The sequence below is a fragment of the Vicugna pacos genome, chromosome 35 (assembly GCF_048564905.1).
Source record: "Vicugna pacos chromosome 35, VicPac4, whole genome shotgun sequence".
In the NCBI taxonomy this organism is placed as follows: Eukaryota; Metazoa; Chordata; class Mammalia; order Artiodactyla; family Camelidae; genus Vicugna; species Vicugna pacos.
Genome location: NC_133021.1, coordinates 17,395,369 through 17,408,620, shown reverse-complemented (window position 1 = coordinate 17,408,620; position 13,252 = coordinate 17,395,369). Strand labels below are relative to the sequence as shown.

Sequence of the window (13,252 nt, the reverse complement as noted above, 5' to 3'; positions counted from 1 at the left end):
AAAACAGTGTGGAGATTCCTCAGAAAACTAAAAATAGACTTGCCATATGACCCAGCAATCCCACTCCTGGGCATATATCCAGAGGAAACTAATTTGAAAGGATACATACACCCCAATGATCATGGCAGCACTATTTACAATATTTAAGACATGGAAGCAACCTAAATGTCCATCAACAGATGACTGCATAAAGCAGCTGTGGTAGATTTATACAAAGGAATACTACTCAGCCATAAAAAAGAATAAAATAATGCCACTGAAGCAACATGGATAGACCTGGAGATTGTCATACTAAGTGAATTAAGCCAGATAGGAAGAAAAATAACTTAGATCACTTATATGTGAATCTAAAAAGATGAGACAAATGAACTTATTTACAAAACAGAAACAGACACAGAAAACAAACTTGTGGTTTCCAGGGCGAAATGGGGGATGGAGGGATAAGTTAGGAGTTTGGGATTTGCAGATACTATTATATAGAAAAGAGATAAACAGCAAGGTCCTACTGTATAGCACTGTACAGTACCTTAAACTGCACTCAATACCTTGTAATAGCCTATAATGGAAAAGAACATGACAAGGAATATATATATATATATATATATATATATATATATATATATATAGTTATATACATGTAACTGAATATGCTGTGCACCAGAAATTAATAAAACATTGTAAACCAACTATACTGCAATAAAATTAATAAATACACTTTGATTTTGGAAAGGGGGCAGTTACAGAAAAATTTTCATTTTGGAATAATTTTAGATTTACAGAAGAGTTGCAAAGATACTACAGAGTTCCTGTACTTCCTTCACCCACCTCTCCCTAATGTTAACATCTCACATAACCACGGTACATTTGTCAAACTAAGAAACCAATGCTGGTACATTACTGTTACCTGAGCTACAGACTGCTTGGATTTCAGTAACATCTTTTTTTCAGTTCTAAGATCCAATCTAGGGCACCATGTTGCATTTCATCATTTTTTTAGGGTTTAAGTTTTGAAATATGCCAAATTCATATGTTTATTTACAATATTCTCATTATAATTATTATAGAAAATAAACCTATAGCTCCCTAGAAAATATGGCTTACTGGATATCGGAGAAATGATACATTACGATTCATGTAAACATGATATTTCTACTAATGTTTTACTGAGGAGAAAAAGGTCAATCACTATAGTAAGATATGCCCCACACCCACTTTGTCGGGAATCTATGGAATCAAATCATTTAATTTTCAGGAATATCTCTTCAAAAAATGCTTGTCACTTACCTATCCCCCAAGGCTCCAGCAAAGAGTCATACGATAAATCCTTTTAATTAGTCCTGTAACAGAACATGAAGTATTATCACAATCATATTCAGATAATCCATTTTTATCAAATATATGTAAAACTGCATTCCTTTCATTCCCAAATTTCATTTTTAATTACTCTATGATATTTTTATTAAGACAACAAAAGAACCAGTTTAAGGAAGAATAATTCCATAAATGTATTATGTCTTCAGCTTAAAAATGAAGGCATGAAAAATTTAATAAAAGTTTAAAGATGAATAGAAAATGTTCTAGAAAAAAAAGAAATTCCACAATGAACAAAACTAGGGAGAATGCTTCACATTCTTTTCCATGTGCACAATGCTGTGGAAATTACTAAATAGTCACAAACAAGTGAATCATATTGAGGGCACAGCCTGTGTGAGGGGGAAACAGTAATCCAGAGTTTGGGGTTAGCGGATTTTTGAAAAGACACGAGTCTGGTAAAGTGTCCATATGTGTCAGTTTGCCTGAGACAGTCCCAACTTAAGTCCGTTATCCAAAGGTCCCACCCAGTTTATTATTTGTCCTGGATTTTCCATTTTTTAGTTTAGTTTTTTTTTTAATGATAGCATTATAATAAGTCAGAGCATTTACTTCCAGGCTCTGCTATGTTTTCGTTGAGCAGTGTGGGATACATGTGCAGTGAACCCAGCTGTCAATTCAACATATGGTTAAATATGAAAAGACCCTGAGCAGTAACATCTCTGGATGGGCTGTAACTGACACCTCATTCTCAAAGACAGCACACAAACCACTGGCAGAAAAAGGAAGTGCACTGGGACAGGAGGAGCCTGGGAAAGCTGCATCCTTCAGTCTTGGGTGGAGGTGGAAGAAACAGTCAGTGCTGCTGCCCCTATGACTAGCTTAAAGATACCAATTTAAGAAATGCAGAAGGAGATGTTTTATATTTTATTCTATAAAGCATGACTTTTCATTTAGATCAAATTACTGGTCTTTAATTTTGCTCAAGATACAAAGTATCTTGCTTACATAGCCAAAGTTAAGTGACAGCTGTTATTCTGTTGGCTCTACTAGCAGAAGAAATTTTTCACACTTAAATGATGCCAGCTTTTATCACGGTCAGGAGATACATCAAATAGAAATCAGTTACCTCCAATAATGGTTTGACTGTTTTCATCCAATTCACAGATCAAAGCAAAGCTTTTAGAAGTTCATTCTATAGAACATGAAACATCTGACATTGCTGTGATTTAAACTCAGTTGGGAAGTTCAACAACAAAGATAAAATTACAGTCAGTTTTCATTTTTCACAGTAATTAAGTTCCATAAAGTCACCACAAACACTGAATTAGCAAATATCAAACTATTGCTCACAGGGGAAATACACAGTTAGGTTCCTGTGAGCCTCTGGCTACATTTTCATCAAGTGATCAAACATAACTTTGTGTTATGCATGTTTCTGTATAAAGACACTTTATTTAATATACATTATTGAGTCACTGACATTGAAGTCACAGTCAACAGCACTCACTCATGCCTGAGTAAAGCTTATTTGAAACACGTATTTTCTCTGTAAATTACATCACATCACAGGCTTCTTACACTTAGGAACAACACATAGCATTTCAACACGATGCCTGGGAGCCACTATAAACAGTGAAATCACCAACATGAAGCACAAAAATGCAACAACAAAGAAAAGTGGCGCCATGAAAAGGACACTTATTTATAGTTTGAGAGCTGAAAGAAGAAAGCCTTGCTTTACACACTCAGCTGGGAACAAGCATGTTGGGCAATCCAGATTTTTTCTTACACGGCAAATGTCCCTGAATGACTACAAAAGTGCCAAGTGGGGATTACAAATACATTTTTGTGAATAGGGAGAATTCACAAAATGGAATCTGTAAATAATGAAGACAGAGTGCATTTGTTTTTACAGTGATAACACATATAAACACAGATATATCAGAGAAGTTTGGAATCAGACATTCTTGTCTTACTGGACAGAGTTCTTAACATGCCAAAGAGCTCTTAACAGCAGTCCTATTTCCAGATTTCATCCAAATTCTCAAGGTAATGAAAATGGCAACCTGGCTTGAACGTCACTCAGGTGATGTCTACAACATCCATCCCTGGCCTGTCACATCCACCAATAACCACGAATTCCACCAGAATCTTGAACAAAGCCAACTAATTGTTAAAGTCTACAGTGTTTTTGTCACCCTCCAAATTGTCCCCCAGTCCTAAGTTCCTCAGACTGGGTTTTATGACGAATTTCTCTCACTGAAAATGGTCCTTAACATTCAATCACTCGACAAACATTGACTAATGGTTATGTTAGGCACTATATGAGGAAACAGATGAAAAGCATAATCTTTACCCTGAAAGAAATTATAGGCTAGAGGGGACAAACGCCAAAGAAAGCTCCAGAATTGAGCTGGATGTTTAAGTACTAAATGAATGCAACTTACACACCACCATGGCTGTAAAGAAAAGGAGCACCTAATCCCCAGGGACAGAAAAGGGACCAGGGCAGCGGGGAGCTGGCAGAGGCATCCCTGAGCCGTTTGGGAAGCTGAGCAGTGGAGGGGGAACGAGAAGTCTTCCAGGCAAAGAGAAAATATGCAAAGCCTCCAAAGCCCAAGAGAACTCAGGAGGGAGGCACGTCGGCACTGAAGCTGGGGAGAGAGGAGCGAGAGACCAACACCAGGCAGGCAGGCAGGCACCCGACTCCGCAGCCCTCGGCCTGTGTGGGAGCGGGTCTGGATTGTATCTGGAAGGTGTAGGAGGCCAAAGAATTTTGAGCACAGGAATAATGTGATTAGAGACTTGCATATTTTTTTTAAAATCACTCTGCAACAGTATGAAGTATAAATAAGAGAAAGCATGAGATTGGAGACAGGACAAGCACTTTTAGAGATCATTACAGCAACATGGGTAAAAAGAAATGGCTTGAACTAAAGCAGAAACAGGGATGGAGAAGAAAGGATGCACTTGAGGAATGTTTACAGTAAGGACTGCATATGGAGGTAAGGGAAAATAAGGAATCATGGTGAGTTCCAGACCTCTTACTTGAGGAAAAGGACCCTGCCATTCATTAATTTAAAAAAAAAAAAAAGAATACAAGAGGAACAGGAAGTGTGGGTTTGAGAGGTAATTTCAAGTTTTGAAACTCAGAAAGAAGGCAGTAATTAGCAGAAACAATAATATGAGATGTCCTGGAGAGTTTAAGGAAGCTCAGCTCTGCAGGTCCCAGCTCAGACTTACTGAATTAGAAACTGTGGGGATGGAACCCAGGGGTCTGTATTTTAATCACCCTCCAAGTGATTCTGGTGCTAAACCTGGAGAACCACTGGTCTTGCTGAACATTACCAGCAATACTTGCAAAGGATGAGGCAATCAGATGGGCACGGATGATGACTGAAGGGGAGGTTTATTATCCAGAGGTGCAGAATCCAGATTACAGGAGATTTAAAGAAAACACTGGAGGAAAAGAAATGAAACAGCACATGGAGACTCTCCTTTCATTAAGCTTGAAGAGAGAAAAGACAGATGAAAAATAAAGATGAGAAAAAAATGACTCACAGAATGTCCTCCACGTGGCAGAAAAGATGCGAGCCAAGGCAGAGGAGCTGGCCTGGGAGGGGTGGCAGGCACTAGTGGCTGCCCTCCCAGTCCACTCTCCTGCTGGATAACAGGATCCTACTTTTGTTTTCCCCTGGGAGGAGGGCTGGAGGGCCACGAATCTGGAGTAGCCAAAGCCAATCACACAACTTCTATACCCCTTGCCACTGACTGGTTTAGAAATGGGATACATGATGTAAATTTGGCTAGTGAAGGCAAGGCTTCTGGGTAGGTTTTTTTCACTCTCAAAAAAAGACATAAAAGATGCTATGGCCTCAATGTTTGTGTTCCCCTAAAACCCGTATGTTAAGGCCCTAATCACAGTGTGAAGGTGTCTGGAGGTGAGGTCTTTGGAGGCAATCAGGCTTAGTCAAGGTTATGAGCATGGAGTCCCATAATGGATTAGTGTCCTTATAAAATAAGAAAGCAACTAGAGCTCGCTCTCTCTCTCCACTGTGAGGAAACAGGAAAAGGTCATCGTCTGCAAGCTCAGAAGAATCAAATTTTCAGGCATCTTGAGCCTGGACTTCCCAGACTTTAGAACTGTGAGAAATAAAACATTTGCTGTGCAAGTTGCCCAGTACATAATATTTTGTTATCAGTCCAAACTAAGACAAGAGACACCTTTTCTTATAGTCTCGGGTACTTTGCTATGAGGATAAAAATCCTGGAGCTAAAATTGCCTGCCGTCTTGAGACAAGGGACAAGGTTGAGGACAAAAGCTAACTCATCCATGATGGCAGAACAGAACGGCAGAAAGATCCCAAGAGCCTCATGACGCCAGTTCGATGCTGCATGAATCAACTAGAAAACCATCTTGCTTCCAGATATCTAATTATATGAGATCATTACATTTACTTATTATTTAAGCTATTTACAACTACATCTTCTGTTATTTCCCAGCCAAAAGCGTTCTAACTGGTAACAGACAGACACATTTTCGCTGAGATGGGTGTGGATGAAATGAACTTTGCCTACTGGAGACATGGGAAATTTGAGGGAGTTTTAGCCTGAAGTTTCACTTATTAAACAAAATGAAGCTTGTATGTACCTACTTTATAAGGGGACTGGCCTTAACAGCTCTTCCCTGCTTTGAAAAAAAATCTAGTATTTCTCATAACAAAAACTAGTAATGAAGATAATGATTGATAATTATGATGATGTAAGCTAAGCTCATAGTCATTAAAGTATTTTTAAAAGGTAGATACTTTATCCGTGTATTGTTTACGTTCAGCATTCCATTTGACTTCAAGACTGAAACCACGCCAATGTCTCCTACTTTCTGTTTATAACAATTTCCATGTCAGTTTCACTTTTTTCATACTTCCATAGTGTACAACACGACACAACACAGCTTACAGAGGCATCCATAACTTTAAAGAACAAACACTCTGAAAACCAAACAATTTATAAAAAGATTTCTATTTTTATTTCCATATACTTTCTAAGTATGTTCCAGAAAAGAAAACAAAATTTCAACTCGATCTGTGGAATGATACCTTTGATTCCTATCAGAGGGTGAAAAATCCACATGGCAGCCACAGAGATAAACACCAGAGAAAGCATTACTTGAGCACAAATAACAAAAAGCACTAGGATTGTGTGCCTGTCCAAGCAGTCCCCAGATGGTGAAAAAAATTTTTTAAAAGTTCAATTGTCAGATTTTGAAGCCCAAAACCTTTTTCCTATAGAAACAATGTTACTAGGAGTCATTCCACTACTACACCAGTCCCTAAGTCTTATAAAACCATATGCATAGGACTACTGTGTGAATAATACCTTTTCCTTTGGAAAATACACCATTTTCTCCCTCACCCACTACCAGATCCTAGGGGACCAAGCCTTGTCACAGACTCTGCCCACCTCCCCAGCCTCATTCCTCACTAATCTCCACTCTCCCACTCTGCGCCCGTCACATCGCCCCTTGTCAACTTGTGGGGCTGTCTCCTCTCTAAATCCTTGCTTCTGGCCGTCTTCCTGGTCACCCTCACTCCGCATTCTGGTCTCAGCTGAAATTCCACTTCCACAGGAAGGCTGTCCCTTGGCCCCACACTGAGCCGTGTGTCCCTGCTACACTGTATTGTATTCCTTTGCCAGTCTCCCTCACAGTCTCCTTCACGGTGGGGATACATCTTATCTGTTATTATTTTAAGCCCAGGGATCAGAAGAGTGGCTGGCATTTTGAAGATGTTTAAAACATATTTGTTTGTATGAAATGAACTTTCATAAAAGAAGGTGCTTCAAGGCCTTTAAAAAACTTAATCTATGGAATATGTAACCTGATCTATGTTCATTACTAAGGAATAAAGGAGTTTTCCAAAGAAGACGTCTCTGGTTCTGAATTTACACTTACAGATTGTTCTCCTGTCCAAGGAAGGAAGCTCACCTATCCAATTTCTTCTCCATTGCTGGTTTATAAACTAACTTAAATGGAACATTAAAATTCTGGTGGGAGAAGGGCATAGCTCAGTGGTAGAGCGTGTGCTTAGTTAACATGCACGAGGTCCTGGGTTCAACCCCCAGTAGCTCCATTAAAAAAAAAACTCTAGCAAACAGGAATAAGTATATTTTCTAATAACACCTTCATCCCTTTCTTGCAGATAACGTCATTCGTCCTCATGGCTTTTACTTTCTGTAACTGATGAAGGGCTGATCCCCAAATTTGTAACTCTAGGCCTGCTTTTCTCTTGAGTATAAGGATCCAAATTTCCAGCTGTCTGTTAATTTTCAACCTGAATGTGCCACAAGGACTTCACTCCATCTCCCAGGTTCCCTCCAACCTTCCTTCTCCTGTGTTTCCCACTGCAGACAATGACATCACCATCTGGTCCCTGGAACCTTACACTCAAGTTTCCTGACCCTTCCTACTCAAAGACTGATCTGTGGACAAATCGTGCTGCCCACTTCCTGGAATCTTGTTAGAAACCCAGAATCTCTGGCCTGACCCCAGGCCTGCTGGCTCAGGCTCTACCTTTTAACAAAACCCCCGGGCAATTCCTATGCCCATTAAAGTCTGAGAAACACTAACCTGTAATTCCTTTTTCTCCCTAGCCCTCACACATCAACTCTGTCACTAACTCTACACACAGGAAAACAGCCCCAGTATACTCCTTCCCATCCATTTCTGGAATCACTGCCCTGGCTCAGCCACCTCCTGCTTGGAGCCCTGTGATGGTCTCTCAGTTGAACCTCTCATTTGCGGTTCTCGTCCAGAATGTCAGAAGCGACCTTCAGCCGTACAGCTATGAATTTTGAGGTAGACCATATGGTTGGCTGGCTGGAGATGCACACACGATAAAGCGTGTCTTCTCTATGCTGTAATGGAAAATCTAGGGATGATCACAGAAGTCACGGGGGAAAGGATGCAAAACTAAAAGCAAAAAAGATCGAGAACCACCCTTCTCAAGTCTTCTCGCTACCTTCTCCATCCTGACCTCAGTTTTCTTTTCCAAATACACATCTGATCCCTCTCTAAGGTCTTTCAGTGGCTTCTGAAAGTACCATATTCCTCCACACCTCCACCTTTTGGTTCATGCATCTTTTTTTTTTTCCTTTTGGCAAAAATCTTGCTCATCTTCTGAGGTTCCGTTCAAGAGCCACCTCACTGGGGAAGAGTCGTCTTATCTCCCCAGGCTCCTTGGTAAAGAGCTGCTTCTCCAGGCCCACTTCCCCCAGCATTCTGTTCATTAGGTGAGCATGGCCGTCCACTCTCCCTGCCAGACCAGGATTTCCCTAAAGGCATTCTGTATCTCAATCACTGGCAGACAGAAGATACGCAAAAAAATTTTCAGTCAATTGCCGTTTCACACGTGACATCATCAAAACTACAGAACTTGTCATTGATCACGTGAGTGCATTTATAAACCACAAAATACAAGGTACCACATATGTGCCTATGAGATGGATCATTTAGAAATTCTTTTTAAAAAATGAAAACATCTCTCAAACCATATACATCCAGTCATAGTAAAAGTTCAAATATGTCTGAAGACCAAATTCACATTCACATAAATCAGCTATCCACGGGAGCAAACCCTCCAGGGAGGCCCAGCTGTTTCCCGAGAGACACACCAGATCACTGGACACAAGGAAGAGAGTTTAGCCTTTTATGGGGACACCAGGGTGTCCAGGCTGCCAGTTGATTTTTTTAATTATACATTGTATCATAAAGATTAAAGAGTTATCTTTATATAATAAAGAAAAGTCATTTAACCTACAATTTAAAATCTTCAAATTTTCATTTTTTGCATATTACTTTTCAAATGCAGTTGACATCACACTAAATATACCAGTTTGTATGCAGCTGCACACTTTTGCCATAAATTACACTCACAATTACACTTACAGGGATCATGCTGTTCCATCACCTTGACATACTGTAGTCCATGAAAACACTCACCCAATTCCAATAATTTAGCTCAACATTTATTGTCAAGGACTATGCCGGGCTGTGAGGCACAAAGACCACCCCTGATCTCAGGAGCCCCTGGACCCACTCACCCAGGACTTGGCCGCCCTGGCGCGGAGTCTGAGCGTGAGTCAGAAGGCGCCTCCCAGCAGCGCTGACTTGGGTGGGATGCCTGCTCCCACCCGACAGCTGCTCTCAGAGGGAGAGCACTCAGGAGGAAGAGGCAAAGGATGCAGCATGGACACGGCACGAGAGTCAGAAATCACACGTCCTGTGGGGGGAAGGCAGCGGCTGGGAGGAGGTGGAGCACAAGACACAGACAAGAGCAAATGGCCCCAATTCCTCAAAATCTCGCCAGAACTGGGAGTGATTTTAATTTCCAGTACTTCTGAGAGAATAGAAGGGGTAACTCAAGGTGACTGTAAATGCATTTCTTTGATTACCCATTTTTAGTACTAACTGCATTACTTATTATCTGCTAAAATTCTCTGTCCTCTTATGCATTAAATCTTGACATTTCTTTCCCCATTAAGTTGGAGAGAACTGTTCAGGTATTACAGATATTAACCCTCAGTCACACTGGAGAGGAGCACTTCCCCCGTCTGTTCTGCTATTTTTCCATTGTGAGTAAGTCTTAAATCTGATATATTCAAACGGATGATCTTTGGTGAGTTTTTCGTTGCTCCAATTCTGAGTTATCAAATCTTTCACAAATCAGATGAATATTACACTCTATTTTCCACTCCTCTTTCTAAAATGTGATTTTAAACACACTTAGCTCTTGCTATCAGCTAGACCCGATGGAGGCACGATGTGCATAAACATTCACAGAGAGACATTAAACCTCCCTCTCCCAACCCTTCTCCCACCCCTTTGCTAAGACACAGCCAGGGAATCCCTTTCATCCCAACTCCTCACTCACTCTCATCCCGATTCCCTCATGGGACAAGGCCAGGAAGGGAGCAGCTGGAGCAGGTGTTCTGCGCACTGTCCTCAGAGATGGCCCTGAAACACCCACACCTTCTAGAAAAAAATTAAGAACTAGTATTTTAAGGTACATCTTAGGGACCTAATTTTAAAGTATTGCTTGCAATATTCACTGCTCTACTTTGTAAGTCCCCCAAACTAGAAATCAAATATCTGCATTTTCTTCAAGGGCCTGCCAATGCCACAGCCTTGGACTTCTTGTTATGGAAGGCAATTTTCAAACTCAGAAAAGGGCTCAGTCTGCAGTGGTTTGCAGCTGGACATGTCTGACTCCCCTGGGAGTTTGGAAGCTGGGGGGCAGGGGCACCTTTCAGATGCCACGATGAGGAAGCACACATGGCTACCAGTGGAGGACCAGGGATCCCGAGTGTTCCACAACGTTTAGGGTCATCCTACACAAAAACGGCCCGTCTCCCTCCCAGAAGCCAGCAGCTACTCCGTCACTGCAGCTAGGAGCCTTACGGCCCCAAATGACCTGCTTCCCGAGTCTGGTGCAGACGAGTCTCCGGACTTCTGCTGTCCTATCTGCCTGACCTCGTGCTTGTGTTACAGCGGAAGGGCCGGCCCACGGGGAGGCTGTGCGGGGCCTGGCTGGATGGGGCGTCCCGCCAGCTCCTCCTGTGGGGTCTCTCATGTCACTGGCCACCCTGGCCTGCACATGCTCACGTCACAGCTCCACAGGTTCCTGGCTCTGGCTAGTCTCTTCTAGCTCTGATCCACCAACACTGTTTCCTGTAAGATCTTAGGAAACACCTGATAAACAAACCACACTTAGAGACTGATCTTATGATGGCACAATGCGTTCTTCTTCTCAGGGAGGTTTATATTTAAAGAATGAACCAAAGATACCATTTCTGAGTAGCCAAAACCTGGAAGCAACATAAATGTCCATCAACATTGGATAAAGAAGTGATGGTATATTAATACAATGGAATACTGCTCAGCCATAAAAAAGAATGAATTTTTGCTGTTTGCAGCAACATGGATGGACCTAGAGGTTATCATACTAAATGAAGTAAGTCAGTGAAAGACAAATATTGTATGAGATCACTTATATGTAGAATCTAAAAATAAGTGATACAAATGAACTTATTTACAAAACAGAGAGTGATTCACAGACATAGAAAACAAATTTATGGTTACCAAAGCGGAAGTGGGGAGGAATGAGTTAGAAGTTTGGGATTGGACAATACAAACTACTCTATATAAAATAGATAAACAACAAGGTCCTACTGTACAGCACAGGGAACTACACTCAATATCTTATAATAACCTATAATGAAAAAGAATATGAAAAAGAATACATATGTATAACTGAATCACTCTGCTGTACACCAGAAACTAACACAACATTGTAAATCAACTATACCTCAATTGAAATAAATAAATAAAACAAAAGGTGGGCAAAACTCTTAAAAAAAAAAAAAGATACCACTTCTTGCCATCTCCTCTGTTACCAGCCTGGTCAACCTTTTCACATAGGTCACCACGGTAGCTTCTTAGCTAGTCTTCCTGCTTCAACCTTCCAACTTCTAGTCTGTTCTCAACAAAAAGCTGACCTAAGTGAGAGCCTGTCATTTCTTAGCCCCAAACTCTCTGAGAGCTCCCTAAGAAAACAGATCATCAGAATAAAAGCTCCAACGCCCTGCGAGGTTATAAACCATCTGAGAGGAGGAAAGCTGCAGGGGAGTGAATCGGGGAGAAAGAACAAGAGCCACTTTGGTGATGTTAAATGTGTGATGAGACGTTCAAGTGGGGCTGCCAGAGGTGCATTATCCTTAGATCCTCCGACGAGAGCTTCAGGCTTGATAAGCGGTTCTCAACTGGGGGTGATTTTGCCCCCAGGAGACACTGGGCAATGTGTGGAGACATTTCTGGCTATCACACCGGGGACAGAGGGGGTGCTCCTGGTATCTAGTGGGTGGAGGTCAGAGACGCTGCTCGCCATCCCGCCACTCACAGGACGGCCAGGCTAAACCTTCAGAACTCCTCACTCAGAAGTCAGGCAGAACCAACCTTGGAGATGGAAGAACTCACATGGAAGACTGAAAGGATCAGTCAAGATGGGAAAAAGAGAGCCAGGAGAGGGTGGTGTGACACAGGCCAAGAGGAGGGGGTCCCTGAATGGAAGCCGTGGTCAACTGTGGTCAACTGCGTGGAGGATGGCGAAGATGTCAAGTACCGCCGGTGGGTAAGAGGCTGGAAACAATGGAGGAGGCACGCTGCGCGGAGTGAGATAAAAGAGACACGTGGGGAAGGCGGCTGAGCAATTCTGAGGCTGCTGAGTATATCATTAAAGCAAAACCAACTGGCAGGTAGTCGGGCTCATCCAGCCCTGAGCTTTTGCCAGACAGGCGAGATCAAAGAGGTGCAGAGGGAGGGAGGGAATCTGCAGAAGAGTCATTTGAACCAGGGCAGGAGGAGGATGGATAAGGAAGGGACTGATGACAGGAGGGAACTAATAAATACAGAAAAATGGGGGAGGGAGTTAATGAATTAAAATCTGAGGTGTCATAAACATTTTCCCACATTAATAAATATAATTTTCTATCATGCTTTTAATTGCTTCATAATAGTATGGCCCATTTCTTGAGACTACTAAAGTAAATGTGATTTTACTTTGATAAAAAAGAGTTATTCACTACTTGAATACTGCTAATTACTTACTCTTCCAGACCAAGATCAAATGGCATTTGTGGACAAGACCATGTTAACATGAAAGACCTGGGTTAACATATTAGCTCTTTCATTTACTAATGCTGCGACATTTGGACAATTTATCTAACTTCTCTGAACCTAAATCTCTTAATCTAATTAACAGATTGTGGGAAGCAGAATAATGACACCTCCCCAAGGAGCTCCGCATCCTAATCACTGAGATCTGTGAATGCGGTCAGTTACATGACAAAGAGGAACTAAGACTGCAAGTGGAATTAAGGTTGC

General features: G+C 41.5%; 1 protein-coding gene across 4 annotated transcripts in view; it reads right to left on the bottom strand.

Moving 5' to 3' along the window:
* ZNF438 (zinc finger protein 438) overlaps nt 1–13,252 on the bottom strand; it is a 147,220-nt gene that overhangs the window by 113,669 nt on the left and 20,299 nt on the right. For all 4 annotated transcript variants that reach the window (XM_072954945.1, XM_072954943.1, XM_072954942.1 and 1 more), the window contains exon 2: nt 1,285–1,337. The gene's annotated coding sequence lies outside the window, so the exon portion shown is untranslated. The remainder of the gene's footprint in view (nt 1–1,284; nt 1,338–13,252) is intronic.